The 17,700-nt window shown below is 32.1% G+C and overlaps 3 non-coding genes across 3 annotated transcripts; all 3 read left to right on the top strand.

Moving 5' to 3' along the window:
- Positions 1-4,174: 4,174 nt before the first annotated feature.
- On the top strand, positions 4,175-6,169 carry LOC122817924 (small subunit ribosomal RNA). The gene has a single exon (XR_006367468.2). It is a non-coding gene; the product is annotated as a small subunit ribosomal RNA (ribosomal RNA).
- Positions 6,170-7,373: 1,204 nt separating this feature from the next.
- On the top strand, positions 7,374-7,552 carry LOC122817922 (5.8S ribosomal RNA). Its single transcript, XR_006367466.1, has one exon. It is a non-coding gene; the product is annotated as a 5.8S ribosomal RNA (ribosomal RNA).
- A 402-nt stretch (positions 7,553-7,954) lies between these two features.
- On the top strand, positions 7,955-11,925 carry LOC122817920 (large subunit ribosomal RNA). The gene has a single exon (XR_006367464.2). It is a non-coding gene; the product is annotated as a large subunit ribosomal RNA (ribosomal RNA).
- Positions 11,926-17,700: the final 5,775 nt, after the last annotated feature.

Genomic DNA, 17,700 nt, shown 5'->3' with positions numbered 1-17,700 from the left:
AATATAAAAATATTCCTAAGGTCTAGAATCTTAAGCAATAGACCAATTCAACTAAGAGTTGACATATAAAAATATGTTCCTTTTAATGTTAGCAAAATTTTATCGTCACATACTGTTAGTGACGCGAACGTTTTTTTCTCCATGTTTATATGAATGTTTATTCAAAGGTAGAAAGGCAGGATCGTTATTTTATAAGTGAAGCGATAAAAAAATATTATGCAATAGGACATCTATTTATAAATATTTTTAAGTCTTAGAAATTCAAGTAAAGAGATTCAAGAAATTCATTCAACTTAGAGCGCACATATAATTAAAACTATTCCTGAGGTTTAGAAACCAAATTAAATAAAGAGGACATATAAACGTATGTGGTATTTTGATGGTAGTAAAAATGTATCGCGATATTATTAGTGACGCGACCAATTTTTATACTCTTTGCTCCATGTGCAAATATATCTAGTGTTTAGATAGTCAATTAAAAATGACAATTTTAACTAAAAGACTTAAAAAAGTGTTTGTCAAACTTATAATTTTGTCAATACTATATAAAACGCCAATCATATCCTTATAAAAGTAAATACGGTATATGGTTATAAATACAAAACCATATATAAATAAAAAAATGAAATCGTATGTATATGGCTTATAGGTATAATACCTATAAGGCATAATAATGTATAATATTAGCAAATATACATATAAAAGTGCATAAATTGTATAGATATGGCATAAAGAAGGCATTTATGAGAATAGCTAGTAGAATTTGCCCATACACTACTAGCGAAATGAGATATTTATACCTAGTGAGGGCGGCACTAGTACTATAAATTGTGGCAAAATAAATCTTATGCAAATGCATAGGATTTTGTCAATACCGTACAAAAAACTAAGTAAAACGTATGGATATTGAAAAATAAATGGATTATATTCATAAAATACGAATATTTCTTGCATTCTCTTGTTATACGAGAGAATATCATACGGAGCGGGTAGCCCCTAGTATACTAAGCAGTCGAATGGGAGACAGCGTGTCCAAAAACACCTATAGGGAGGTGGTCGTTGGCGGACCTCTCCTCGTATTGGTCAAACTTATGATTTTGTCAATACTATATAAAACGCCAATCATATCCATATAAAAGTGAATACAGTATATGGATATGAATAAAAAACCATACATAAATAAAAAAAAATATGTATAAAAAATTATACATATATTTATATTAAGCAATCGTATGGATGTGGCTTATAGGTATAATACCTATAAGGCATAATAATGTATAATATAGCAAATATACATATAAAAGTGCATGAATTGTATAGATATGGCATATAAGTGACATATTTATGAGAATAGCTAGTAGAATTTGCCCATACACTACTAGCGAAATGAGATATTTATACCTAGTGAGGGCGGCACTAGTACTATAAATTGTGGCAAAATAAATCTTATGCAAATGCATAGGATTTTGTCAATACCGTACAAAAAACTAAGTAAAACGTATGGATATTGAAAAATAAATGGATTATATTCATAAAATACGAATATTTCTTGCATTCTCTTGTTATATGAGAGAATATCATACGGAGCGGGTAGCCCCTAGTATAGTAAGCAGTCGAATGGGAGACAGCGTGTCCAAAAACACCTATAGGGAGGTGGTCGTTGGCGGACCTCTCCTCGTATTGGTCAAACTTATGATTTTGTCAATACTATATAAAACGCCAATCATATCCATATAAAAGTGAATACAGTATATGGATATGAATAAAAAACCATACATAAATAAAAAAAAATATGTATAAAAAATTATACATATATTTATATTAAGCAATCGTATGGATGTGGCTTATAGGTATAATACCTATAAGGCATAATAATGTATAATATAGCAAATATACATATAAAAGTGCATGAATTGTATAGATATGGCATATAAGTGACATATTTATGAGAATAGCTAGTAGAATTTGCCCATACACTACTAGCGAAATGAGATATTTATACCTAGTGAGGGCGGCACTAGTACTATAAATTGTGGCAAAATAAATCTTATGCAAATGCATAGGATTTTGTCAATACCGTACAAAAAACTAAGTAAAACGTATGGATATTGAAAAATAAATGGATTATATTCATAAAATACGAATATTTCTTGCATTCTCTTGTTATATGAGAGAATATCATACGGAGCGGGTAGCCCCTAGTATAGTAAGCAGTCGAATGGGAGACAGCGTGTCCAAAAACACCTATAGGGAGGTGGTCGTTGGCGGACCTCTCCTCGTATTGGTCAAACTTATGATTTTGTCAATACTATATAAAACGCCAATCATATCCATATAAAATTGAATACAGTATATGGATATGAATAAAAAACCATACATAAATAAAAAAAAAATATGTATAAAAAATTATACATATATTTATATTAAGCAATCGTATGGATGTGGCTTATAGGTATAATACCTATAAGGCATAATAATGTATAATATAGCAAATATACATATAAAAGTGCATGAATTGTATAGATATGGCATATAAGTGACATATTTATGAGAATAGCTAGTAGAATTTCCCCATACACTACTAGCGAAATGAGATATTTATACCTAGTGAGGGCGGCACTAGTACTATAAATTGTGGCAAAATAAATCTTATGCAAATGCATAGGATTTTGTCAATACCATACATAAACCGTATGGATATTGAGAAGTTAATAGATTACATCTATAATATGAGAAGTATTTTAGTATTCTTATTAAATAAGAGAATACTATAAGGGTGAGTGGCAAAGAGAATTGAATATACCCGAATGGGAGACAGCGTGTCCAAAAACTACTATAGGTGGTGTGGCAAATATGAGGAAGGCAATATATCCATATAATGAAAATAAAAGTGCGTTTTCTTATTATATAAGAGAACACTATATGGGTGAGTGGCAAAGTAAATTGAATATACCCGAATGGGAGACAGCGTGTCCAAAAACTACTATAGGTGGTGTGGCAAATATGAGGAAGGCAATATATCCATATAATGAAAATAAAAGTGCGTTTTCTTATTATATAAGAGAACACTATATGGGTGAGTGGCAAAGTAAATTGAATATACCCGAATGGGAGACAGCGTGTCCAAAAACTACTATAGGTGGTGTGGCAAATATGAGGAAGGCAATATATCCATATAATGAATATAAAAGTGCGTTGTCTTATTATATAAGAGAACACTATATGGGTGAGTGGCAAAGTAAATTGAATATACCCGAATGGGAGACAGCGTGTCCAAAAACTACTATAGGATGGTCAATGGGCCGGCCGTCTGCTATTGACATATGTCAGTAGAGAAGATATTATCCGTCAAATTTGTTTCTTTATTCATTTATTTGAATACGAGACTTGGCTCCGCGGTTAATATTTTAAGCCCAAAGATAATAACGTTGAAACAAAGGCCAAGTTTCTATTGTACATAGAATAACAAATTGTTTCCGAATTTTATCGTTAATTTTAGGAGGTAGGCTAACATGATTTATATTATATGTGTATTATTAAATAATAATAGTACATAAAAGTCTACCAAAGAAATATAAAAATGTAATTATGAATACATTTTCAATATTAATATCAACTTATATTGTTGATAATAAAAAATAGCTATTAAGAGAGTTATTTAAGAAATTATATAATATATAATAAAGAGTATATATATAAATAATATATAAGTATATATTATTTAAGAAATAAATATAGTAGTAATAATTATATATATACACTCGGTTCTATTTTATATATTACCAGAGACTTATATGGATATATATAGATAAATTTTAAATTTATCGTCAAAATACAAATGATTAACTCAATATCTTATATTGGTTAAACAAAAATTGTACATGTGTGGATACAATATATTATGTATGTCGAACAAAAATGATATTTTAGAATGAAATGTGCATATATAAAGAAAATATATGAAAAATAAATATTGTGTTTATAAAGAATATGATTCTTTTTGACATCAATAAAAACTTGTTATTATTAGTGGCGAAACAAGTATAAATTGGAAAACAAACGTATACGAATGCTATATAAAAATGGCCGTATTCGATAGAAATAAAATCTATAACAACATATATATTGCTAATTTCTATTCAAAAAATATGAATGAAATATGAATAAAAACATTATTCTGGTTGATCCTGCCAGTAGTTATATGCTTGTCTCAAAGATTAAGCCATGCATGTCTAAGTACACACGAATTAAAAGTGAAACCGCAAAAGGCTCATTATATCAGTTATGGTTCCTTAGATCGTTAACAGTTACTTGGATAACTGTGGTAATTCTATAGCTAATACATGCAATTAAAACATGAACCTTATGGAACATGTGCTTTTATTAGGCTAAAACCAAGCGATCGCAAGATCGTTATATTGGTTGAACTCTAGATAACATGCAGATCGTATGGTCTTGTACCGACGACAGATCTTTCAAATGTCTGCCCTATCAACTTTTGATGGTAGTATCTAGGACTACCATGGTTGCAACGGGTAACGGGGAATCAGGGTTCGATTCCGGAGAGGGAGCCTGAGAAACGGCTACCACATCTAAGGAAGGCAGCAGGCGCGTAAATTACCCACTCCCAGCTCGGGGAGGTAGTGACGAAAAATAACAATACAGGACTCATATCCGAGGCCCTGTAATTGGAATGAGTACACTTTAAATCCTTTAACAAGGACCAATTGGAGGGCAAGTCTGGTGCCAGCAGCCGCGGTAATTCCAGCTCCAATAGCGTATATTAAAGTTGTTGCGGTTAAAACGTTCGTAGTTGAACTTGTGCTTCATACGGGTAGTACAACTTACAATTGTGGTTAGTACTATACCTTTATGTATGTAAGCGTATTACCGGTGGAGTTCTTACATGTGCTTAGATACTTGTATTTTTTCATATGTTCCTCCTATTTAAAAACCTGCATTAGTGCTCTTAAACGAGTGTTATTGTGGGCCGGTACAATTACTTTGAACAAATTAGAGTGCTTAAAGCAGGCTTCAAATGCCTGAATATTCTGTGCATGGGATAATGAAATAAGACCTCTGTTCTGCTTTCATTGGTTTTCAGATCAAGAGGTAATGATTAATAGAAGCAGTTTGGGGGCATTAGCATTACGACGCGAGAGGTGAAATTCTTGGACCGTCGTAAGACTAACTTAAGCGAAAGCATTTGCCAAAGATGTTTTCATTAATCAAGAACGAAAGTTAGAGGTTCGAAGGCGATCAGATACCGCCCTAGTTCTAACCATAAACGATGCCAGCTAGCAATTGGGTGTAGCTACTTTTATGGCTCTCTCAGTCGCTTCCCGGGAAACCAAAGCTTTTGGGCTCCGGGGGAAGTATGGTTGCAAAGCTGAAACTTAAAGGAATTGACGGAAGGGCACCACCAGGAGTGGAGCCTGCGGCTTAATTTGACTCAACACGGGAAAACTTACCAGGTCCGAACATAAGTGTGTAAGACAGATTGATAGCTCTTTCTCGAATCTATGGGTGGTGGTGCATGGCCGTTCTTAGTTCGTGGAGTGATTTGTCTGGTTAATTCCGATAACGAACGAGACTCAAATATATTAAATAGATATCTTCAGGATTATGGTGTTGAAGCTTATATAGCCTTCATTCATGGTGGCAGTAAAATGTTTATTGTGTTTGAATGTGTTTATATAAGTGGAGCCGTACCTGTTGGTTTGTCCCATTATAAGGACACTAGCTTCTTAAATGGACAAATTGCGTCTAGCAATAATGAGATTGAGCAATAACAGGTCTGTGATGCCCTTAGATGTCCTGGGCTGCACGCGCGCTACAATGAAAGTATCAACGTGTATTTCCTAGACCGAGAGGTCCGGGTAAACCGCTGAACCACTTTCATGCTTGGGATTGTGAACTGAAACTGTTCACATGAACTTGGAATTCCCAGTAAGTGTGAGTCATTAACTCGCATTGATTACGTCCCTGCCCTTTGTACACACCGCCCGTCGCTACTACCGATTGAATTATTTAGTGAGGTCTCCGGACGTGATCACTGTGACGCCTTGCGTGTTACGGTTGTTTCGCAAAAGTTGACCGAACTTGATTATTTAGAGGAAGTAAAAGTCGTAACAAGGTTTCCGTAGGTGAACCTGCGGAAGGATCATTAATGTTTTAATATCCTTACCGTTAATAAAATATTTGTTTATATTATAATAAATACATTATAGTATTACAAATAAAATATGAATTGCCAAAATGTATATGAGATCTATTATAGATCAAATGAAATTTCGAACAAGCAAATCGAAATAATGCAAATATTAAAATTATATATTGTATTTAATACATATGAGAGAAATTAATAAGCAGCCAAAGCAAACAAATAAAAATTCGAACAAGCAAATCGAATTATTAAAATAATAATATTAAATTATTATTGTATATCCTTACCGTTAATAAAATATTTGTTTATATTATAATAAATACATTATAATAATACAAATAAAATATGAATTGCCAAAATGTATAATGAGATCTAATATAGATCAAATAAAATTTCGAACAAGCAAATCGAAATAATGCAAATATTAAAATTATATATTGTATTTAATGCATATGAGAGAAATAATAAGCAGCCAAAGCAAACAAATAAAAATTCGAACAAGCAAATCGAATTATTAAAATAATAATATTAAATTATTATTGTATATCCTTACCGTTAATAAAATATTTGTTTATATTATAATAAATACATTATAGTAATACAAATAAAATATGAATTGCCAAAATGTATATGATCTAATATAGATCAAATGAAATTTCGAACAAGCAAATCGAAATAATGCAAATATTAAAATTATATATTGTATTTAATACATATGAGAGAAATAATAAGCAGCCAAAACAAACAAATAAAAATTCGAACAAGCAAATCGAATTATTAAAATAATAATATTAAATTATTATTGTATATAAACACAATTAAAATACTGTGTGTATATGGACCATAATATACACGCGTTGCGATATGTATTGTTCATCTCAGTTATGCGCATACATTGGATAATGCAACAACCTAAAATGTACAATGTTGTACCTGGTTTTATACAGGTTAATGTTTTATATAAATTTCAATTTATATCGCTAAAAAAGTATTAATATATATATATATATATTTGTTTACAATAAATGCAATTTAAAAAGAAATACTTTGATATATATTGGTTATATAAAACTAAGACATTTCGCAGCATTCGTTTTAGGTATAAAAATAAATTTATTGAAGGAATTGATATATGCCAGTAAAATGGTGTATTTTTAATTTCTTTCAATAAAAACATATTTGACAAAATTAAGAAACCAATTTATAAAACTCTAAGCGGTGGATCACTCGGCTCATGGGTCGATGAAGAACGCAGCAAACTGTGCGTCATCGTGTGAACTGCAGGACACATGAACATCGACATTTTGAACGCATATCGCAGTCCATGCTGTTATGTACTTTAATTAATTTTATAGTGCTGCTTGGACTACATATGGTTGAGGGTTGTAAGACTATGCTAATTAAGTTGCTTATACAAATTTTATAATGAAATTTTATAAGCATATGGTATATTATTGGATAATAATAATTTAATTATTTTATTCATAATATTAAAAAATATATGAAAAACATTATCTCACATTAGTAAATAATTTGAATGTGAAAAACGAAGAGAAATATTTTCTTTTTCAATCAAATGATACTGAGAAATGTCTAGCATAAAAATTTATCTAGAATTGTCTCTTATTAATGATTAGAAAATAGAAAACCGTTGACAATATTATTATTCTTCGTTGATTCGTTAAATCAAACAAATGCCATTTATATACAGATATTATTAATATAACGAATTTAATAAAATGTTTTATCATTATATATAAAGAATTAATTGCATATAAAAGTTATACACAACCTCAACTCATATGGGACTACCCCCTGAAATTAAGCATATTAATTAGGGGAGGAAAAGAAACTAACAAGGATTTTCTTAGTAGCGGCGAGCGAAAAGAAATCAGTTCAGCACTAAGTCACTTTGTCTATATGGCAAATGTGAGATGCAGTGTATGGAGCGTCAATATTCTAGTATGAGAAATTAACGATTTAAGTCCTTCTTAAATGAGGCCATTTACCCATAGAGGGTGCCAGGCCCGTATAACGTTAATGATTACTAGATGATGTTTCCAAAGAGTCGTGTTGCTTGATAGTGCAGCACTAAGTGGGTGGTAAACTCCATCTAAAACTAAATATAACCATGAGACCGATAGTAAACAAGTACCGTGAGGGAAAGTTGAAAAGAACTCTGAATAGAGAGTTAAACAGTACGTGAAACTGCTTAGAGGTTAAGCCCGATGAACCTGAATATCCGTTATGGAAAATTCATCATTAGAATTGTAATATTTAAACAATATTATGATAATAGTGTGCATTTTTTCCATATAAGGACATTGTAATCTATTAGCATACCAAATTTATCATAAAATATAACTTATAGTTTATTCAAATTAATTTGCTTGCATTTTAACACAGAATAAATGTTATTAATTTGATAAAGTGCTGATAGATTTATATGAATACAGTGCGTTAATTTTTCGGAATTATATAATGGCATAATTATCATTGATTTTTGTGTTTATTATATGCACTTGTAGGATTAACAATGCGAAAGATTCAGGATACCTTCGGGACCCGTCTTGAAACACGGACCAAGGAGTCTAACATATGTGCAAGTTATTGGGATATAAACCTAATAGCGTAATTAACTTGACTAATAATGGGATTAGTTTTTTAACTATTTATAGCTAATTAACACAATCCCGGGGCGTTCTATATAGTTATGTATAATGATATTTATATTATTTATGCCTCTAACTGGAACGTACCTTGAGCATATATGCTGTGACCCGAAAGATGGTGAACTATACTTGATCAGGTTGAAGTCAGGGGAAACCCTGATGGAAGACCGAAACAGTTCTGACGTGCAAATCGATTGTCAGAATTGAGTATAGGGGCGAAAGACCAATCGAACCATCTAGTAGCTGGTTCCTTCCGAAGTTTCCCTCAGGATAGCTGGTGCATTTTAATATTATATAAAATAATCTTATCTGGTAAAGCGAATGATTAGAGGCCTTAGGGTCGAAACGATCTTAACCTATTCTCAAACTTTAAATGGGTAAGAACCTTAACTTTCTTGATATGAAGTTCAAGGTTATGATATAATGTGCCCAGTGGGCCACTTTTGGTAAGCAGAACTGGCGCTGTGGGATGAACCAAACGTAATGTTACGGTGCCCAAATTAACAACTCATGCAGATACCATGAAAGGCGTTGGTTGCTTAAAACAGCAGGACGGTGATCATGGAAGTCGAAATCCGCTAAGGAGTGTGTAACAACTCACCTGCCGAAGCAACTAGCCCTTAAAATGGATGGCGCTTAAGTTGTATACCTATACATTACCGCTAAAGTAGATGATTTATATTACTTGTAATATAAATTTTGAAACTTTAGTGAGTAGGAAGGTACAATGGTATGCGTAGAAGTGTTTGGCGTAAGCCTGCATGGAGCTGCCATTGGTACAGATCTTGGTGGTAGTAGCAAATAATCGAATGAGACCTTGGAGGACTGAAGTGGAGAAGGGTTTCGTGTGAACAGTGGTTGATCACGAGTTAGTCGGTCCTAAGTTCAAGGCGAAAGCCGAAAATTTTCAAGTAAAATACAAATGCCAAACAAATATATATATTATATAAAATCTAGCTAAATTAATATACTTGAATAATTTTGAACGAAAGGGAATACGGTTCCAATTCCGTAACCTGTTGAGTATCCGTTTGTTATTAAATATGGGCCTCGTGCTCATCCTGGCAACAGGAACGACCATAAAGAAGCCGTCGAGAGATATCGGAAGAGTTTTCTTTTCTGTTTTATAGCCGTACTACCATGGAAGTCTTTCGCAGAGAGATATGGTAGATGGGCTAGAAGAGCATGACATATACTGTTGTGTCGATATTTTCTCCTCGGACCTTGAAAATTTATGGTGGGGACACGCAAACTTCTCAACAGGCCGTACCAATATCCGCAGCTGGTCTCCAAGGTGAAGAGTCTCTAGTCGATAGAATAATGTAGGTAAGGGAAGTCGGCAAATTAGATCCGTAACTTCGGGATAAGGATTGGCTCTGAAGATTGAGATAGTCGGGCTTGATTGGGAAACAATAACATGGTTTATGTGCTCGTTCTGGGTAAATAGAGTTTCCAGCATTTATGTTAGTTACTTGTTCCCCGGATAGTTTAGTTACGTAGCCAATTGTGGAACTTTCTTGCTAAAATTTTTAAGAATACTAATTGGGTTAAACCAATTAGTTCTTATTAATTATAACGATTATCAATTAACAATCAATTCAGAACTGGCACGGACTTGGGGAATCCGACTGTCTAATTAAAACAAAGCATTGTGATGGCCCTAGCGGGTGTTGACACAATGTGATTTCTGCCCAGTGCTCTGAATGTCAAAGTGAAGAAATTCAAGTAAGCGCGGGTCAACGGCGGGAGTAACTATGACTCTCTTAAGGTAGCCAAATGCCTCGTCATCTAATTAGTGACGCGCATGAATGGATTAACGAGATTCCTACTGTCCCTATCTACTATCTAGCGAAACCACAGCCAAGGGAACGGGCTTGGAATAATTAGCGGGGAAAGAAGACCCTTTTGAGCTTGACTCTAATCTGGCAGTGTAAGGAGACATAAGAGGTGTAGAATAAGTGGGAGATATTAGACCTCGGTTTGGTATCGCCAATGAAATACCACTACTCTTATTGTTTCCTTACTTACTTGATTAAATGGAACGTGTATCATTTCCTAGCCATTATACGGATATATTTATTATATCTTATGGTATTGGGTTTTGATGCAAGCTTCTTGATCAAAGTATCACGAGTTTGTTATATAATCGCAAACAAATTCTTTAATAAAACGGTGCATTTATGTATTTTTGATTTGAAAATTTGGTATAACTCCAATTACTCAGGTATGATCCAATTCAAGGACATTGCCAGGTAGGGAGTTTGACTGGGGCGGTACATCTCTCAAATAATAACGGAGGTGTCCCAAGGCCAGCTCAGTGCGGACAGAAACCACACATAGAGCAAAAGGGCAAATGCTGACTTGATCTCGGTGTTCAGTACACACAGGGACAGCAAAAGCTCGGCCTATCGATCCTTTTGGTTTAAAGAGTTTTTAACAAGAGGTGTCAGAAAAGTTACCATAGGGATAACTGGCTTGTGGCGGCCAAGCGTTCATAGCGACGTCGCTTTTTGATCCTTCGATGTCGGCTCTTCCTATCATTGTGAAGCAAAATTCACCAAGCGTTGGATTGTTCACCCATGCAAGGGAACGTGAGCTGGGTTTAGACCGTCGTGAGACAGGTTAGTTTTACCCTACTAATGACAAAACGTTGTTGCGACAGCATTCCTGCGTAGTACGAGAGGAACCGCAGGTACGGACCAATGGCACAATACTTGTTCGAGCGAACAGTGGTATGACGCTACGTCCGTTGGATTATGCCTGAACGCCTCTAAGGTCGTATCCGTGCTGGACTGCAATGATAAATAAGGGGCAATTTGCATTGTATGGCTTCTAAACCATTTAAAGTTTATAATTTACTTTTTAAACGACAATGGATGTGATGCCAATGTAATTTGTAACATAGTAAATTGGGAGGATCTTTGATCACCTGATGCCGCGCTAGTTACATATAAAAGCATTATTTAATACAATGACAAAGCCTAGAATCAATTGTAAACGACTTTTGTAACAGGCAAGGTGTTGTAAGTGGTTGAGCAGCTGCCATACTGCGATCCACTGAAGCTTATCCTTTGCTTGATGATTCGATAATAAAATTGCATAATTTATTTGTTGTGTTGAACTTCTTATATAAAGTTCAACCAACAATCTATTTGTATGCATTGATTGTTTGCTTGGCTTTGTGGCGAATTTTTAATCCTTTATATATTACATTCCTAAGGTCTAGATTTTCAAGTAAGAGACCAATTTGATTAACATATCAATATAAGTACAACTCGACCATCTAATAATAACAATATGAATCGTCATCTTATTAGTGACGCGAAGATTGGCAAACATATAATATAAAAATATTCCTAAGGTCTAGATTTTCAAGTAAGAGACCAATTTGATTAACATATCAATATAAGTACAACTCGACCATCTAATAATAACAATATGAATCGTCATCTTATTAGTGACGCGAAGATTGGCAAACATATAATATAAAAATATTCCTAAGGTCTAGATTTTCAAGTAAGAGACCAATTTGATTAACATATCAATATAAGTACAACTCGACCATCTAATAATAACAATATGAATCGTCATCTTATTAGTGACGCGAAGATTGGCAAACATATAATATAAAAATATTCCTAAGGTCTAGATTTTCAAGTAAGAGACCAATTTGATTAACATATCAATATAAGTACAACTCGACCATCTAATAATAATATGAATCGTCATCTTATTAGTGACGCGAAGATTGGCAAACATATAATATAAAAATATTCCTAAGGTCTAGATTTTCAAGTAAGAGACCAATTTGATTAACATATCAATATAAGTACAACTCGACCATCTAATAATAACAATATGAATCGTCATCTTATTAGTGACGCGAAGATTGGCAAACATATAATATAAAAATATTCCTAAGGTCTAGATTTTCAAGTAAGAGACCAATTTGATTAACATATCAATATAAGTACAACTCGACCATCTAATAATAACAATATGAATCGTCATCTTATTAGTGACGCGAAGATTGGCAAACATATAATATAAAAATATTCCTAAGGTCTAGATTTTCAAGTAAGAGACCAATTTGATTAACATATCAATATAAGTACAACTCGACCATCTAATAATAACAATATGAATCGTCATCTTTTTAGTGACGCGAAGATTGGCAAACATATAATATAAAAATATTCCTAAGGTCTAGAATCTTAAGCAATAGACCAATTCAACTAAGAGTTGACATATAAAAATATGTTCCTTTTAATGTTAGCAAAATTTTATCGTCACATACTGTTAGTGACGCGAACGTTTTTTTCTCCATGTTTATATGAATGTTTATTCAAAGGTAGAAAGGCAGGATCGTTATTTTATAAGTGAAGCGATAAAAAAATATTATGCAATAGGACATCTATTTATAAATATTTTTAAGTCTTAGAAATTCAAGTAAAGAGATTCAAGAAATTCATTCAACTTAGAGCGCACATATAATTAAAACTATTCCTGAGGTTTAGAAACCAAATTAAATAAAGAGGACATATAAACGTATGTGGTATTTTGATGGTAGTAAAAATGTATCGCGATATTATTAGTGACGCGACCAATTTTTATACTTTTTGCTCCATGTGCAAATATATCTAGTGTTTAGATAGTCAATTAAAAATGACAATTTTAACTAAAAGACTTAAAAAAGTGTTTGTCAAACTTATAATTTTGTCAATACTATATAAAACGCCAATCATATCCTTATAAAAGTAAATACGGTATATGGTTATAAATACAAAACCATATATAAATAAAAAAATGAAATCGTATGTATATGGCTTATAGGTATAATACCTATAAGGCATAATAATGTATAATATTAGCAAATATACATATAAAAGTGCATAAATTGTATAGATATGGCATAAAGAAGGCATTTATGAGAATAGCTAGTAGAATTTGCCCATACACTACTAGCGAAATGAGATATTTATACCTAGTGAGGGCGGCACTAGTACTATAAATTGTGGCAAAATAAATCTTATGCAAATGCATAGGATTTTGTCAATACCGTACAAAAAACTAAGTAAAACGTATGGATATTGAAAAATAAATGGATTATATTCATAAAATACGAATATTTCTTGCATTCTCTTGTTATACGAGAGAATATCATACGGAGCGGGCAGCCCCTAGTATAGTAAGCAGTCGAATGGGAGACAGCGTGTCCAAAAACACCTATAGGGAGGTGGTCGTTGGCGGACCTCTCCTCGTATTGGTCAAACTTATGATTTTGTCAATACTATATAAAACGCCAATCATATCCATATAAAAGTGAATACAGTATATGGATATGAATAAAAAACCATACATAAATAAAAAAAAATATGTATAAAAAATTATACATATATTTATATTAAGCAATCGTATGGATGTGGCTTATAGGTATAATACCTATAAGGCATAATAATGTATAATATAGCAAATATACATATAAAAGTGCATGAATTGTATAGATATGGCATATAAGTGACATATTTATGAGAATAGCTAGTAGAATTTGCCCATACACTACTAGCGAAATGAGATATTTATACCTAGTGAGGGCGGCACTAGTACTATAAATTGTGGCAAAATAAATCTTATGCAAATGCATAGGATTTTGTCAATACCGTACAAAAAACTAAGTAAAACGTATGGATATTGAAAAATAAATGGATTATATTCATAAAATACGAATATTTCTTGCATTCTCTTGTTATATGAGAGAATATCATACGGAGCGGGTAGCCCCTAGTATAGTAAGCAGTCGAATGGGAGACAGCGTGTCCAAAAACACCTATAGGGAGGTGGTCGTTGGCGGACCTCTCCTCGTATTGGTCAAACTTATGATTTTGTCAATACTATATAAAACGCCAATCATATCCATATAAAAGTGAATACAGTATATGGATATGAATAAAAAACCATACATAAATAAAAAAAAATATGTATAAAAAATTATACATATATTTATATTAAGCAATCGTATGGATGTGGCTTATAGGTATAATACCTATAAGGCATAATAATGTATAATATAGCAAATATACATATAAAAGTGCATGAATTGTATAGATATGGCATATAAGTGACATATTTATGAGAATAGCTAGTAGAATTTGCCCATACACTACTAGCGAAATGAGATATTTATACCTAGTGAGGGCGGCACTAGTACTATAAATTGTGGCAAAATAAATCTTATGCAAATGCATAGGATTTTGTCAATACCGTACAAAAAACTAAGTAAAACGTATGGATATTGAAAAATAAATGGATTATATTCATAAAATACGAATATTTCTTGCATTCTCTTGTTATATGAGAGAATATCATACGGAGCGGGTAGCCCCTAGTATAGTAAGCAGTCGAATGGGAGACAGCGTGTCCAAAAACACCTATAGGGAGGTGGTCGTTGGCGGACCTCTCCTCGTATTGGTCAAACTTATGATTTTGTCAATACTATATAAAACGCCAATCATATCCATATAAAATTGAATACAGTATATGGATATGAATAAAAAACCATACATAAATAAAAAAAAAATATGTATAAAAAATTATACATATATTTATATTAAGCAATCGTATGGATGTGGCTTATAGGTATAATACCTATAAGGCATAATAATGTATAATATAGCAAATATACATATAAAAGTGCATGAATTGTATAGATATGGCATATAAGTGACATATTTATGAGAATAGCTAGTAGAATTTCCCCATACACTACTAGCGAAATGAGATATTTATACCTAGTGAGGGCGGCACTAGTACTATAAATTGTGGCAAAATAAATCTTATGCAAATGCATAGGATTTTGTCAATACCGTACAAAAAACTAAGTAAAACGTATGGATATTGAAAAATAAATGGATTATATTCATAAAATACGAATATTTCTTGCATTCTCTTGTTATATGAGAGAATATCATACGGAGCGGGTAGCCCCTAGTATAGTAAGCAGTCGAATGGGAGACAGCGTGTCCAAAAACACCTATAGGGAGGTGGTCGTTGGCGGACCTCTCCTCGTATTGGTCAAACTTATGATTTTGTCAATACTATATAAAACGCCAATCATATCCATATAAAAGTGAATACAGTATATGGATATGAATAAAAAACCATACATAAATAAAAAAAAAATATGTATAAAAAATTATACATATATTTATATTAAGCAATCGTATGGATGTGGCTTATAGGTATAATACCTATAAGGCATAATAATGTATAATATAGCAAATATACATATAAAAGTGCATGAATTGTATAGATATGGCATATAAGTGACATATTTATGAGAATAGCTAGTAGAATTTGCCCATACACTACTAGCGAAATGAGATATTTATACCTAGTGAGGGCGGCACTAGTACTATAAATTGTGGCAAAATAAATCTTATGCAAATGCATAGGATTTTGTCAATACCATACATAAACCGTATGGATATTGAGAAGTTAATAGATTACATCTATAATATGAGAAGTATTTTAGTATTCTTATTAAATAAGAGAATACTATAAGGGTGAGTGGCAAAGAGAATTGAATATACCCGAATGGGAGACAGCGTGTCCAAAAACTACTATAGGTGGTGTGGCAAATATGAGGAAGGCAATATATCCATATAATGAAAATAAAAGTGCGTTTTCTTATTATATAAGAGAACACTATATGGGTGAGTGGCAAAGTAAATTGAATATACCCGAATGGGAGACAGCGTGTCCAAAAACTACTATAGGTGGTGTGGCAAATATGAGGAAGGCAATATATCCATATAATGAAAATAAAAGTGCGTTTTCTTATTATATAAGAGAACACTATATGGGTGAGTGGCAAAGTAAATTGAATATACCCGAATGGGAGACAGCGTGTCCAAAAACTACTATAGGTGGTGTGGCAAATATGAGGAAGGCAATATATCCATATAATGAATATAAAAGTGCGTTGTCTTATTATATAAGAGAACACTATATGGGTGAGTGGCAAAGTAAATTGAATATACCCGAATGGGAGACAGCGTGTCCAAAAACTACTATAGGATGGTCAATGGGCCGGCCGTCTGCTATTGACATATGTCAGTAGAGAAGATATTATCCGTCAAATTTGTTTCTTTATTCATTTATTTGAATACGAGACTTGGCTCCGCGGTTAATATTTTAAGCCCAAAGATAATAACGTTGAAACAAAGGCCAAGTTTCTATTGTACATAGAATAACAAATTGTTTCCGAATTTTATCGTTAATTTTAGGAGGTAGGCTAACATGATTTATATTATATGTGTATTATTAAATAATAATAGTACATAAAAGTCTACCAAAGAAATATAAAAATGTAATTATGAATACATTTTCAATATTAATATCAACTTATATTGTTGATAATAAAAAATAGCTATTAAGAGAGTTATTTAAGAAATTATATAATATATAATAAAGAGTATATATATAAATAATATATAAGTATATATTATTTAAGAAATAAATATAGTAGTAATAATTATATATATACACTCGGTTCTATTTTATATATTACCAGAGACTTATATGGATATATATAGATAAATTTTAAATTTATCGTCAAAATACAAATGATTAACTCAATATCTTATATTGGTTAAACAAAAATTGTACATGTGTGGATACAATATATTATGTATGTCGAACAAAAATGATATTTTAGAATGAAATGTGCATATATAAAGAAAATATATGAAAAATAAATATTGTGTTTATAAAGAATATGATTCTTTTTGACATCAATAAAAACTTGTTATTATTAGTGGCGAAACAAGTATAAATTGGAAAACAAACGTATACGAATGCTAT

This window comes from Drosophila biarmipes, unplaced genomic scaffold (assembly GCF_025231255.1).
Source record: "Drosophila biarmipes strain raj3 unplaced genomic scaffold, RU_DBia_V1.1 ptg000016l, whole genome shotgun sequence".
NCBI lineage: Eukaryota > Metazoa > Arthropoda > Insecta > Diptera > Drosophilidae > Drosophila > Drosophila biarmipes.
This window is presented reverse-complemented; position numbering and strand designations above follow the sequence as displayed.